The following is a 14388-nucleotide window of genomic DNA, read 5'->3' as shown; positions in this document are numbered from 1 at the left end:
TATATGAAAAATATTTTGTGATCTCTAGATCGCCGTGGATCGTCGATGCAACTTGCATCGCGATGCTACATCTTCCACGACGCTCGACTAATGTCAATGATCGTCAATCAATTATTATAACTTTAATAATTTTCGAGAAACCTCTTTATAACTTACGAAACAAAAAAACAATGTTTTTTCCATTTTTTTTTGTTTTTTCCATAATTACCATAACTTCCACGATGCTCGAAGCTGCTTTCTGCAATTCACCAATCTGAAAGAGAACGATTCATACAGCATGTGAAAAAATCCGCAGTGCCTAGATCGCTGTGGATCGCGGCGGGCATCGCGTCGAACGCGGAGATAAGGTGCGTCGGAAGGAGCGTAATCCCGCGGCGAAATAAGAAAGGGGATTGAATAGCGAGGCGGGGGAGTGAACGTTGAACGACAAAATGTGGGGAATTCAATTAAAAAGCCCGTAAACGGTCCGGAAGATCTCGTTGCGGAGCCCCTTAGGAGCGGCCGCTTGCGGAGCCGAGCCGAGCGGAGCCGCGGCGCGGCGCAGCGGCGCAGCGGCCTGCATACGTTCAAAGAAAACTGTACGCACGCGGGAACAAATTGCTTTTTGCGAAGGCGACGTCGTCGTCGACGACGGCGGCGGCGCACACTTTGCGTGTGCTCGTTCATAAAACATGTATAATAAATACGGTTCCCGCGTCGCTGCGCTTGCGTGTGTTCAGGGCACCGCGGCGGCGGCGGCGGCGTCGCCGGCGTCGGTGGGAGCTTTTGGATCGATCCCTTCAGCTTTATCTGTGCTCCGCCGCCGCTGCTGCTGCTGCTGCTGCTACTGCTGCCGGCCCGAGACCGGAGGGTCCTTCATTTGTACAGGCCGGTCATCCTTTGTAAATGAATGCCAGGGCATCCACAGACGGATGGCTTTTCTTACTTCGGCCAGCTTTGTTACCGATATCCAAAGCTTGCGGAAGCCTGATACGAATCTGCAACTCTTCGACGGCTCCGCCGCTGTGCGCGCGCTCGTCTTCCTACCGAGACCGACACCGCGACGCGAGCTACTTAGAAAATTTGTTTCTAGGATTTAATGCGGCAAATCCGATCTATCGACACGTGTCGTTCACTGGGGAAACACCGATTCGATATTTTTCTTGAAGCGGAGGCTGAACGAACCGCGAAAATTTTACCGATTTTCAACCCTTTGCACTCCGAATTTGATTTCAATTTCGTTACCAGCAGCTCGCAACGCTTTTAAGTATTTTATTTGATATTTATTTTAACTAAAAGATAAGGCAATTTAAATAAATAAAGGATGAAACAAATTCACTTAAACACCGGTTTTATTTACATTAATGTCATATGCTGAAATTTTCAAGAGTATGATATCTTTTGAAACAATTTCCAGGATGCAAATATGGTTTTTTTCGAAAGTTTCACAAAAATATATTTATTTGGACATGAAATAATGTCGAGTAGGGCTCGACAATGAAGCTCCTGAGATAAAAACTAATGTCGAGTCACACTCGACATAGGAGTGCAAAGGGTTAAGGGTGCTTTGGAAAAGCTTTGAACAAATTTTCGGCGCAGCATGTTCATTTCTTTAGGAATTGTTAGTTTTTATGAAAAAGTCGTATTACTGATCAGGACACAGTCTGATTGGAATTTTTAGTAAATAAACGAATGATTGTAGATTTCTAACTATTTTAGCGAAGTGGAAATATTAATTTTTGGAGAAATTATAATTTGAAGTTTGTACTTCTGACGGAGAGCTACTCTGGTTGGAATTTTTAATAAACGATTGATTGTAAATTTATAAGAATTCTAGCAGACTTGAACGATGCTTTAAAGAACGTATAAACATAATTTCAGCCTAAAATATTAATTTTTCAGCGAAATATTATTCTTGAAGCTAATTCTCTTGATGGGAACGAAAATCGAAATTTTGAACAACCAAACGACAGAGTATCAATTTTATAAACTACTATCCGACTCGAATACCATTTCACGGTGTACACGAAAGAGTTATTTAACTATTTAAATAATAACCCGTCGCGATACTCGAACCGTTCAACATACGCGGGTCTGTTACTCGGCTGAAAACATTAAGTTCGGACTTGTTGCGCGATGTAAAGCAATCCGAGGAAGCCCGATCGTAATCTGCCACGACCGCTAACGAAAAATCGACGGATTGATAAACAAATTACCATTTGACAGTTTCCAGTGCGGCACTCCGGAGTGAAAATACGAAATTTGCAGGGAAGTGGACAGAGCCGGGCGGACGCGCCGATTTTGATGAAATTTACATGGAAGATAGCTCCCGGGAAAATGTTTGACACGTATTTTTTTTTTCATCGACAATCGTCCGCGTTGAAGGGGTGAAAACAGCCCTCAAAATCGCGGGGCTAGGAAATACATTTTTTTTTGGAATATTTCCAGCGGTAGACGCCGCCGGGAGAAAAATTCTATTCTATTGTTTGGAATCGGATACCTGGACGCAAGAACGACGGAACGGCGCTGTCGATTTAGACGGCGCGTTAAAAGGTGATTAACAACGGGGAATAAATTTATCTTCGACCCAGTGAACTCGCTTTCAGAGAAGCCATCGGGTGAAGCGAACATAACGAATCATGGAAACGGTGTTCGTGGAAAGCGCTGACGGCCAGTTATGGGAACGAGAGGGGAGCGCAGCTATTATTACGGTTTTTATTAGTCACGTCTCGAAGTCCGGGCCCGCTAATTTACAGAGACGTTCAACGGAAGCGGAACTTCCAAAGAACTTTCCCTTAACAAGCTCGCCTAGTGTTTCCTGATTTCTTGTTTCCGCGCATTTGCAAAACCTACCAGCCGAAAGAATATTACTGCGCCACATCGACCGGCGCAGCTAAATGCATCGCGCACCGAGTTTCTACAATTCTCGAACGCATAGAACTGAATATTAGCTACCGTTTCACTTTACAAATTCTATTTTACATAATCTTGTACAAGTCTATTATATCTATCGCAGTTCAAAATTTCATATTCTGTTACATATAGATTGTATACTTATAAATTGTATACATATAAATATGTTATATTACGTATATATATTATATTTTGTAGCGATTATAATTATCTACCGGATGCGCAGAATAAATTTATGCCTAAAGAAAATAAGCTCCGGTTATTCTGTGCAACGTATTATAATTAACAAACGAGTTTAATTCCTGCGCGAGTTTACTTGTGAATTTTATATTTTCGTACGAATCGCTTAACATTTTCGTAGCGTTTCCGTAATTTGTTAATCTCCCCTGGCTTCCTCTCTGCGCATTTTTATGTGCTAATGGGCTGCACGCGTGTAAATAAACTAGAGGAAAATCTAAAAAAAGAAAAAAAATGAACACGGTGCCCCGGAGGCGTCGCGTGCAACGTCAGCAAAAATGCAGCGGGATCGAAGGAAAAAATCCCGGCCACATATTCGCGACAATAACATTTCCTGCTGTCGGACTGTAATTCATAATGAAGCTGAACAACCAGCGGCAGGGGTTAATGAATGTTATTCAATTTCGTTCGCGATGCAGGCTCCTCGAAATGTAAATATATTATCCGTGCCGGGGGAAAAATTTCGTGCCCACCGGTAATGAAAAATGTACTTCCACGGGGTAAACTTGCAAAATTCTGCAAAACTTCCCGGTTTCGTGTATCCCGATCTAACAGTGCCGGATATTTAAATTACGGTAAGATAAACGTCCGGGCAAATTCGAAAGTAAAGTTGAAAATTTCGAAAGCAAACCGCCGACCCCTACCCCGTCCCCACGCCCCTTCCTGAACGCGGCCTGTAATGGCCGAGGGAGAGCGCGAAATTTTCGAATTTCGAAGTTCCGTTCTACCGGCCGGCTAAAATCAATGGTTTCTTTCCAGTTCGATTGCTTTCGTACTCCTACGCGCCCCCGCTGTAACTTCGACCAGGGTTGTTATTTTTACGTGGGAAAATTGGTGGCCACTGTACGGATGTTGGTTAATAAACGTGCAATGTGTGGGATAATAATATCCAGTACTTCTCTTTGAAAAAATTCCCAAAAATGGCACGTGGTCGTGGCATTGAAATAGGGAATGTTGACATTAGAATATTCGCGTTCGCGGTTTTAATGGAACTTTTCGTTTATATCCTAGCAAGAGAATTTGTACACACTCTTCGAATGTTGGTTAATAAATATGCAAAGTGTGGATCAATAATATCCAGTACTTCTTTTTGAAAAGAATTCTAAAAAAGATATGAGACGTCAAGATGGAGAATGGTAACATTAAAAATTTCGCGCCTATGGTTTATTGGAATTTTTTTATTAATATCCTATTACAAAAATTCGAATACACTCTTCAAACGTTAGTTAATAAGCCTGCAAAGTACCGTGTAATAATATCCAATACTTCCCCCTGAAAAATATCCGCGAAGACGTTGCTGCGATGCGCAACTTTAGCGCGAGAATTTCCTTGGAGCAGCGCGATGAGGCACCGCCCGTCGAACAATGTCGATGGTTTAATTGGACCCTTCATTAATAACCTATTAAGTCCGGCGTGCCAATTTATTTATTCTTATAGTCTTTTTGCTCGGGTTTCTTTTTGTCAGAGGGTGCCACGTTCCATAAATCCCAGCACCCCCGAGCGCTCCCTCGCAAATGACTCTCTTCCCATGGCAATTCGAAAACCCATTAAATTTCAAGTTAATCCCGCAGTCTCCCGGGACGATATTAGACTGTCAGTGTAACGTGTATAATGGACGACGGGCAGGAACGACGAATCCTTGTATCCTTGATCCTGAACGAAGCCAAAGCTGCATCTGCACGCGTCCACCCCCTCCCCCCTCCCCCCTCGTTTCGGACCTAAGCACCCGCGCCCGACGAGTACGGAGACAATTAACAATTATTCGGAAGGCACAGACATAAACTTCCACGCGAAAACGTGGAAGACGTAACGGTGATATTAATAGCAGCAGGAATTAGTAATCCATCGTATCCTTAATGAGACGGCAATATCGTTTAAATACTCCGCCGTTTTCCCGTCGCTGGCTCCCAGAAAATTCTTCTCCGCCCCTCCCTCTTGCCCTGGGTCACCGATGTAATTAATAATTCTGCTAAGTGCGTCGATACATAATTCACTGTCTTTTTTTCCTTGACGGCCGCGCGACGCTCGGAGGTCTCCGTCATTTAATGTGCATCAATTTTATTTGTAATTTACCGAAATGATTTATGCAGGACATCGGGCTCGATGTAATTTTAGATCGGCGTAAATTTAAATTCGCCGGAGCTCGTTACACGGGCCGAATCATTCGAGGCCGGTCCCACCACCGCCCCCCCCCCCCCCCCCCCCACTCCGCCCAATGTGTTTTAAGCTGCTAATATTACCGAAAATTGCGTGAATTAAAAGCTAAATAATTTGCGCGATGTCAAGTTGAAATGCGCATTTCTGTCCGCATTCGGGGAAGCAAATAGCTTCGCAGCGTTCACTGTCTCTTAGGGAAGACTGCTGAATAATCGCAATTTTTATGAAGATATTTAGCAATGTTTATGCAGTGTTTAAGATTCTTTTTATGGTAAATTATTTTCTTTAAAAAAGGAAGATTTTCTTAAAGGAAAACTTGGTGTGATCATCGTTTGATCACGGTTAGGGAAATGTAATCGAATGCTGTTTAATTATAATATTAGAGAAAGTTATTACTTTTGTATGTAAAATTATTTTTGAGATTTTATAAAGATTGACGAATTTCTCTATAAAATTTTGAATCGTTATCGGCAGTGGTTTCTAGATAGTAGAAGGATGTCTTTGCGACGTCTTGAAGACCGCTGGTGTGTGACATTTGGACGTTTTTAAGACGTTTCGAATGTCTAGAAACGTCCCAGAAACGTCCTAGAAACGTCTTGTTATAATCAAGGCATCTTTTAGACATTCTATAAACATTGACGAATACCTCCATAAAATTTTAAACCTATAGCACTACTAGTTTCTAAATAGCACAAAGATGTCTTTAAGACAGCTGGTATACATTTCAGACATTTTTAAGACGTTCCGAACTTCTTAAAAACGTCCTAAAAACATCCTAGAAACGTCTTGTCATAAATCAAGAGGTTCTCCACACATCTTATCAACGTCCCAAATTGATCGTTCTTTTATCGTCTAACATAAGACGTCTTATAGACATCCATTTTAATTCTAAGATGTCCAGACGTAGAATATACATATAAAGGACATCATTAAGACGTCCAGTGCTTCTTGATTTTCTGCAAAAACAACTCTCAAAGTACAAAAATTGAGCAGTACTTTATCTTAAAATTTAATATAGCTTCCAATTAACCCTCGGTAATTAAATTGTTGATAATTCAATTATTTTCATTCTAATATATTGAATCTGGTATGAAACAAAAAGTCTGGCCTCTTAAAGTTGCCGAACGTATAAATCTGAAACTTCGCAGCCGGAGTAGTGATCGATCTGCAGCGGGGGCGTTCTCGAAAAATTTTCATGCGAACGTATCAACTTTCCGGCAGCTTATGGCTAATCAAAGTTCAATTAAGAAATTTACTATGGGCGTGTTCGAAGAGTGGTTCGCCCCGTAAGTCGTAAAGGCAGCACCATGTCCAGCGCATTAGACCTGTTCCGCTAAGCAGCGGCGGTTTCATAAAACTAGCGACGAGCTCATCGCCGGTGAGATAACCGGAAGTAAAGAAAGGTAGAATACGGCAGGTACAGGCACGCGATTATTAAAAGCGGGGCGGAGGCGGCTCACGGGGCTGTCCCTTTTGTTCTCATCGTGTAGAATTGCGCGGGCCGGTTAAAATAACGGCTTATAGGATCGTTAATGCTTCGAATCCCGGGCGCGGTAAGGGATTTCTCGCATTTCCGCGGCCGCGAAACTGCGAAACTCTTTCGCGTCTTACGAGCCGCGCCGGAAATCGTTATACGGGGCCGCATTATAACCATAACGAAGATTTACGGCGCGCGGGACGTCCACGGCAATATTTGCAGCGAATTTGTCATTTCGCCGCGCGGTTATTACTTTCTCGTTGTTGCGGCGCGCGGCGCCCGACGCCCGGCCGCCGGTCGGCTATGCTAAACAAAGACAAACCGACGGATCGCCTCGTTTCGGTTAGGCGAACGGCCGCCACCGCGACGCAGCGACACCGTCGACTTTTCCGTACCCTCTTCCATGCCACTTCTACTTAACCTATTATCCACTTATGGCCTCGAAATGCCGATTTTTTCCACTCCCGCGTTCGGCTTCGCAAATGTTCTGAAATTATTCCACGACTCGGAAACTCGATATACAGGCTATTACTTCCAATTGTTTCGTCGATATCCTGTTCGAGAAAATTTGTGGGTATTCTTCAAATGTTAGTTAATTGGTGTGCAAAGTGCGGAAAAATAATATTCAGTAGTCATCCCTGAAAAAATTTTCAAAGAAGACACATGCTGGTGACATCAAAATGGAGAATATTAACATTAAAACCTTCTTGCCCATGGTTTAATTGAATTTTTCAGAGATATCCTGTTAATAAAATTCATGTGCACTCGTCAAATGTTAGTTAACAAATGAACAAAGTGCGGATAAATAATATTCAGTAGTCATCTTTGAAAAAGTTCTCAAAGAAGATCTGGAAGAGCATTTTAATCATCGATAACGATGTATGTAATTTCATTAGACCGTCTAGCCTGATGGAAGGACTGTCCGGATCAATGGAACTTCTGCCGACAATTTGTTAGTGAACTTTTTAATAATCCGATTACATTTCTACTCTAGACAACTGCTCGTCGTATTCTCGTCCGAGGTATATGCGTAAAATTGTAGGTGGGAGTCTCGAGTAAGGCGATATTATTTGCTGCGCGTCTGTGTTAGGGTTCTAATCTTTCTCTCCAGAAATCATAGAAGAGTCCCAATAGGATTTCTGGGTCAGGCATAATCGAGGGTAACGTGGCTGCAATGTGCTTTAACCTGATTACTTTAATTAAGTGGCATTTTCAATCGTTCGTCCGGAATCTCTAACGTGAAACTTTTCGACGTATTCGGATCAAAACGTGCCATTTAGGCAGTCGATTATTGCAGAAGACTTGGAATAATTTACGATTTCCTTAAGCAACAATATCCGGTAAGAATTTAGAAACTATACTAAGTAATATCGAACATGTATACTGTGCATAACGGATACTTAATATGCATAATAACCTGTGCTTGCTTGGTGAGCCATATGATTTAACACATTAGTGAATAAATACATATATAAATGTATTAATAATAAATAAATATTAGATTATTAATAACGAAGCAAGATAAAAAGAACAATTGCCCAAAATCGAGATATATAAATCAGAATCCAGTCGCGAAATGTCAGCTGTTTAAATATATAATCACCAGTCTGCGGGTTTCATACATTTATAACAAAATCGACTGGCAATTTAGCACATTAGAAAATTTAAAAGAATTTGGAAATGTCAATCTATTATCTTCAGTTCATTAAAACAATTAAAGGTCGAACGAATCTGCTATTTATCTCCTACTTTTTGCAACCGACGCGGAACGATTTTATTTGCGTCGAACTCCGCCGTCTGATGAAGCACTAAATCTATTTGATAAAGAAACGAGATTAGTTGTCAAACAGCCGAGCAATTAATTATCACGTTCGAATCGCGTGTACGTTCGACAATGAAACATAATGTTGCTGACGTAATTGGTACCCTCGTCAGGTTTCGAATCTTTAAATATGGATGTCCGTCGGAGTGGTCAGTATGAAATCAGGTTTCGTGTTTCTATTGAAAGTTGAGATCCTTGGAGATCATGGACAAGGATCACGTGTATGCCAATGGTAAGCGCGTCCATCAATTACACGATGCTCCTGTGATTATCCGGAGCGATAGGTAGCGGATCACATATCGAATTGTGCGCAGCATTCAATCGCATGCCACGCTCGCACCAATACGCTTGTGTAATCCACGGATTCGGGGCTCGAACACAAGAGGCGGCCGCGTCTCTTTTCACCGTTTGACTTTCCGTCGCTAATCGCGGGTCCCTTTATCGCGTCCGAGGTATTCCGTCACAGGAACTGTGGCAAATCTCCCGGCTCGGGCGACGATTACACATCACCAATCATTTTGCGAACATTCGCTCGATTCGTCGACACAAAATGTCACATTTATTTCAACCCTCCGACGTCGTGATAGATCCGCGGTACAGAAGCGACTGCAATTTCGTAAAAATCAATAGAAGAATAATGTGCTCAGTCTCGTTTTAAAGTGTAGAGTCTATATTTACAGAATCTCTAGGCTCATAATTTTTTTAAAGATCTCTGCATTGTACACCGACAGCGGAAGTCAAAATAACCACTCTTCCGAGTTTGTTAAACTTAAGCTTCCGTGTAGAGTTTAAACAATTTTTTCCACAAATGTACTTATAATTTTATTGAAAATTGAAGCCATGGCTTTCTAATAAGCTAAATAAAGTTGGTCTACGATTTTTTCTCACCGTTTCGTCGCACTTTGAATGATAAGTGTGTTGACAGCATTAAAATAAGTATTGCTAAATCTTCGATATAAAAAATGTTCACATTTGATACATCGTAACTTTGTAAAAAATTATCGAAAAACGACGTACTTAGGCTCATTGTAAAGCGTAAAGTTCATATTTTCAGAATCTCTAAGCTCATAATTTATTTAAACGTCAATGCATTTAATACCTGTGGGAATATATTGAATTTAACCTTTATGGTTGCTAGGTGCAATTAGATTTAGAATATAGAATGTCCGTTTATTGAGCAGAAGATGTATGAATTACAAGTCGCTTACTCGGCCGCCCAAATACAAAGAAAATATTCTGGTTTGTATTCGTTTCGCCGTCCTTCTCGCTCTACGCTGTCTCGCTGTTTCGCCGTTTCGATGTCCTTCTTCACTCGCTGTTTTTACACTGCCTGCACCGCCGTATCGTACGCTTTATATATGTACAGGCATTTCGCCGTTGAAATTTCGATCAGAGGACAAACGCGTATCGACCTAACGGACACGGGTCGATCCAACAGCCGCAGGTCGATGCAACGGTCGCGGCCGTTGCTTTTTTTCTAGAACTTCCAAGGACGGTTTAGATCCCCACATACCTATAACAGAAATGAAAATGGCAACTGTTCCACATTTGTCAAACTTAAGCTTCTCTGTAAAATTTGAAATTTTTTTTTAACATTTCCATTTATATTTTTCTTCAAAAATGAAGTCTCAGCTTGCAAATAGCTCAATAAAGCTCAATAAAGCAATAAAAATAGCTCAATAAGGATGGTCTACGATGTCTTGTTACCGTTTTATCGTACTTTGAACGTTAAGTGTATCGGCAGCATTAAAATAAGGGTTGCTAAATCTTCGATACAAAAAGTGTTCATATCTGAAAAACCGTAACTTTGTGAAAAAATATCGGAGAAGTATGTACTTAGTCTCATTTTAAAGTGTAAAATCTCTATTTTCAGAATTTGTTAGTCAATAATTTATTTAAAGATTGATGCATTGGTCATCTAGTGGAAAATACAAAAATGGCCACTTTGTCAAATTTAAACTTCTCTACAAAGTTTCAAATTTTCTTTCCGCAATTCTACTGATAATTTTCTTCAAAATTGAAGTCTCAGCTTTCTAGTGAGCTAAATCAAGTTGATCTACGATTTTTTCTTACTGTTTCGTCGCATTTTCAATATGAACTGTCTAAACGGCATTAAAACAAAAGTCACTAAATATTCATTAAAAAGGTATTCGTGTTAGAATTACTATAACAGTAATAAAAAGATCGTACATCGATGTATTTAGGCTCATTTTAAAGTGCAAAGTTTCCACTTTAACGTAAACGTTTTAACCCGATCCGAAACAATCGACTACTTGCAGCATAAAAATTTAAACGGTAAAGATAACGTTCGAAACAACCTAAAAATAACACCCCCGAATTTCTATTAATTTTTCAAGCACCGTCGCTTTAATAAAACCGGTGTTAGGAGCTGGAATAAAGTCGGCAGAACCCGATCCGATGTTTTCCATTAGCCGGAAGCCCCGTCACGTTCGCGACAAGTTACATCATTGCCGTGTTCGGCGCTGACTACAATCTAATAACCAAAGTATTAGCGACAGTCGGCGAAGTTCGCCGGAATTTCTTGCTACGCGCCACCGTTAACCATTCAATTATTATCATAATTGTTCTTATTGCGCCGGCGTCGCGCGGGCAAAACAGATCCTTTCGCGAACTACGGTTCCACGGGCGTGTATTCCGGGGCGTCGCGACGCCCTGTGAAAACGGGGGGCGGCCCGGGGACGCTCTGCACACACAGTCCCGCGCTCAAACTTACATTACCGTGCTCAGACGCGGAACGTTTCGCAACAGTTCCTGCACACGAAGCCGGAGAGATACAAGGCGACGTCGCCGTACGCGCGGAAGAATATACAGTACCGTGCAAAAGACCCGGGCCAATCTCTTAACACGAGCTCCCGTCCCGAAACACCGAGTCGTTGCCCGTTCTGCCGGATAACTTCGCCGAATGGTACTTCTTTTTTTTTTCATTGCGAGGGATAACGGGTTATTCGAGCCGACGCTACTTCCTCCGCGTTATGCTCGCAATTTTTCATTTCATTTCACTCGCAGAACATTCGCTGTCACGTGTCCTCGAATTAGGGCAACGAGTTAAAATTTCTTTTTTTAAATAGAATCTTAGAAATTGTTCTGCTAAACTTGATCGAAATTTGATGACAATTTTGGTTAACATTGTTGCGTGATTGTTATTTTTTGGCACTCTGCATACATTGATGAATATCTTCGTGAAATTTTGAATTTATTAGACCAGGAATTTGTTTTAAATAAATTTATAAAGTGAATCGTGTATTGTGAAGTTAGGCGACAAAAGGGTGTCTTTAAGATGTCTTATGAATGGCCTGGAAAAGTTTTAGAAATGTCCTGTGTTATATGACATGAGGTATTTTACACGTCTTTAAGACGAACTTTAGACGTCTGAAATACGTTCTTTAGACGTGCAAAAGACGTCCTTTAGACATCGAAAGGACGCCTTGTAGAAATCATATGGATGTCTTTTGGATGTCTAAGACATTTTTTAGATCTTGTTAATTGTTTCAGCGACAAATTTCTATAAAAGGAATAGAAAGAAAATTCACATCTCCATTTTTATCTTTTCATACATATTTATTAAACTTTTGTTTACGAATACACGAAAAACATCTGATTTAATTTAGAAAACATTGAAAATACAAGAAACGTCTTCAAGACATATTTCAAGTGTCTTAGAGACGTCTTTGAACCATTTTTGAGACGTCTTTAAGGCATCCTTAAGCCATCTTTAAGACGTCTGTTATGGGACATCTGCTTTTAGACGTCTTTACGACATCTTTAATACGTCTTAACAATGTCCCAAACTAGACATCACTTTATCATCTGAAATAAGACACATTAAAGACGTCTATGTCAGGGCGTGAGACGTCCAAACTTAAAACAAACCTAAACTGGATATCTTTAACACGTCCAGGTTATTTATTGACAAGTTACTCGCGACTTTTACCGAGAAATATTTCAGTATTTTAATACAACTTTTCAAAATTTTTTTAGCTTTTATTGTACTCAATAAAACAAATTTTTGCTACTATTAGATGAAAATAAAGGTCCAAGTACCTCCTAAACAATACATAGATTAATATCCAAATTGGTCTTGCATAAACGTCCAAATTAGTCCCAACATTTGATCCAGATTACCCTGAACTTTGGGTCTAAATGGACCCTACCTCGAATTCAAGTTAGACAAAAGCTCCAAGATGATCCAGCCTAACCACAGGTGACATGACTCCAACCTAAATACAAATGAGAATTCAAAACGCAGTCCAAAATAATTTCTCTCACAATGCTGTTATAATCAATGGGGGGCGACACGAGAGATCGGTAGGTTCCGGCAGGTGTCGAAATACTTCTGGTCGCTAATGCGCGTTATACGAGATCTGGGTCTAGGTCATCCCCTAATGGAGTGCATGGTAGATCTAACCATTGGAATTAAGTCCTAATTGGAATGCGCTGAAAGTGGCTAGATCCTAGCTATGTTCTAATTGAGCATGAACCAAGCCCGGCTAGATCTGAGCTAGATCCTAATGGGGATGTGTGTTGGGTCAGAGTTAGTGACCATGCGGAGGCTACGTGTGCTCGTGTTATACCGTGATCCCCGGTTACGTGAAATTTGACGACGCCCGGTCCGGCCGGGCGAGGATAACGTGAGAATTTTATCGGCGATACTGAAAGCCCGGCCGTTAAGAGTCTGCGAGGAGGACAACGGGGCGTCCTCTACATACGAATGAACTATGCGCAGGTGTGCAGGTGGCCGGGAACGCCGGGTAATAAACGCAGAAAGATAATGCCGGCCAGGAGGGTCGCGTTCGAGTGTTACAAGCGCTCGAAACACCAGCCTCAGCGAATATACGGAAAAACTTGGCCGCTGTTCCGATGATTCCCACCGTAGTGTCGCGCGCGCGTTCCGTGCCGGTGTGCTCGGGCCCGCGCACCTGCTTCGTTTCGCGAGGAATACTCACGAGGTCCCGCCCACGGTTTCCCTAATTCGATGAGGCAGCGAGCCGCCGTTACCCGATCCCCATTGATCGGCCGCGCGAGGAAAAAGCGGCCGCGATAACGACGCGACGCCCCGAGACCGACCAGGCAACTTCCGAAGTTGCCGCGCTTTGTGATGTTTCGCCGATACGGGAAAAAGTGGCCCCAGAACTTCCGGGAACTGTTATTTTTACCTCCGCCAGATAACCGCCGGTTTCATTGAATGCGCAACCGGAAGTCGAGTCTCTGTAACCTTAACTCCCTCCATCTGCATACTCGGTATATTCAGCGCTCTGCCGAACTTGGACAATTTTTTTGGCAGTTCTGGACACAACGTCCTTCGCGAGTGAAGTTTCAGCTTTCGAATAAGCTAAATGAAGTTGGACTACGATATTTTTTCTTGACGTTTTGTTGCTCTTTAAAGGGGAAAGTATAACGACGCCGTTAAAATAGACGTCGCTGAATCTTCGGTAATGAGTGGTCATATTTGTAAGAGTGTAATTTTGCGAAAAAAAAATTGGAGGATGGTGTAGTTTGTCTTGTTTTAAAGCGTAAAGTCTCTACTTTCATAGCCTATAACGTAATAATTTATTTAAAGATTGATGAATTAGGCACCTAGTAGGAAAGTAAGTAGAACCATTGTTCCAATTTTTTCAAACTTAAGCTTCCCTGTAAAGTTTCAAAAATTTTATCCATAATTCTACTTATAATTTTATTGAAAATTGAAGTGTCAGCTTTCGACGAAGCTAAATAAAGTTGGTCTGCGATTTATTGTTGCCATTTTATTTCTATTTGAACGAGAAGTGTGTCGGCACCATTAAAG

General features: G+C 41.5%; 1 protein-coding gene across 2 annotated transcripts in view; it reads right to left on the bottom strand.

Moving 5' to 3' along the window:
• Nucleotides 1-226: 226 nt before the first annotated feature.
• Nucleotides 227-14388, bottom strand: part of LOC144472392 (putative rRNA-processing protein EBP2 homolog) — a 44684-nt gene continuing 30522 nt past the window's right edge. The window contains exon 4 of one of the 2 annotated variants that reach the window (XM_078185439.1): nt 227-253. The gene's annotated coding sequence lies outside the window, so the exon portion shown is untranslated. Of the gene's footprint in view, nt 254-9944; nt 10099-14388 lie in introns of those variants that run through there. The other variant, XM_078185438.1, reaches the window with a different exon arrangement.

The sequence above is a fragment of the Augochlora pura genome, chromosome 7 (genome assembly GCF_028453695.1).
Source record: "Augochlora pura isolate Apur16 chromosome 7, APUR_v2.2.1, whole genome shotgun sequence".
Lineage (NCBI taxonomy): Eukaryota > Metazoa > Arthropoda > Insecta > Hymenoptera > Halictidae > Augochlora > Augochlora pura.
The sequence above is the reverse complement of the archived record's forward strand: the minus strand, read 5'-3'. Positions and strand labels throughout refer to the sequence as shown.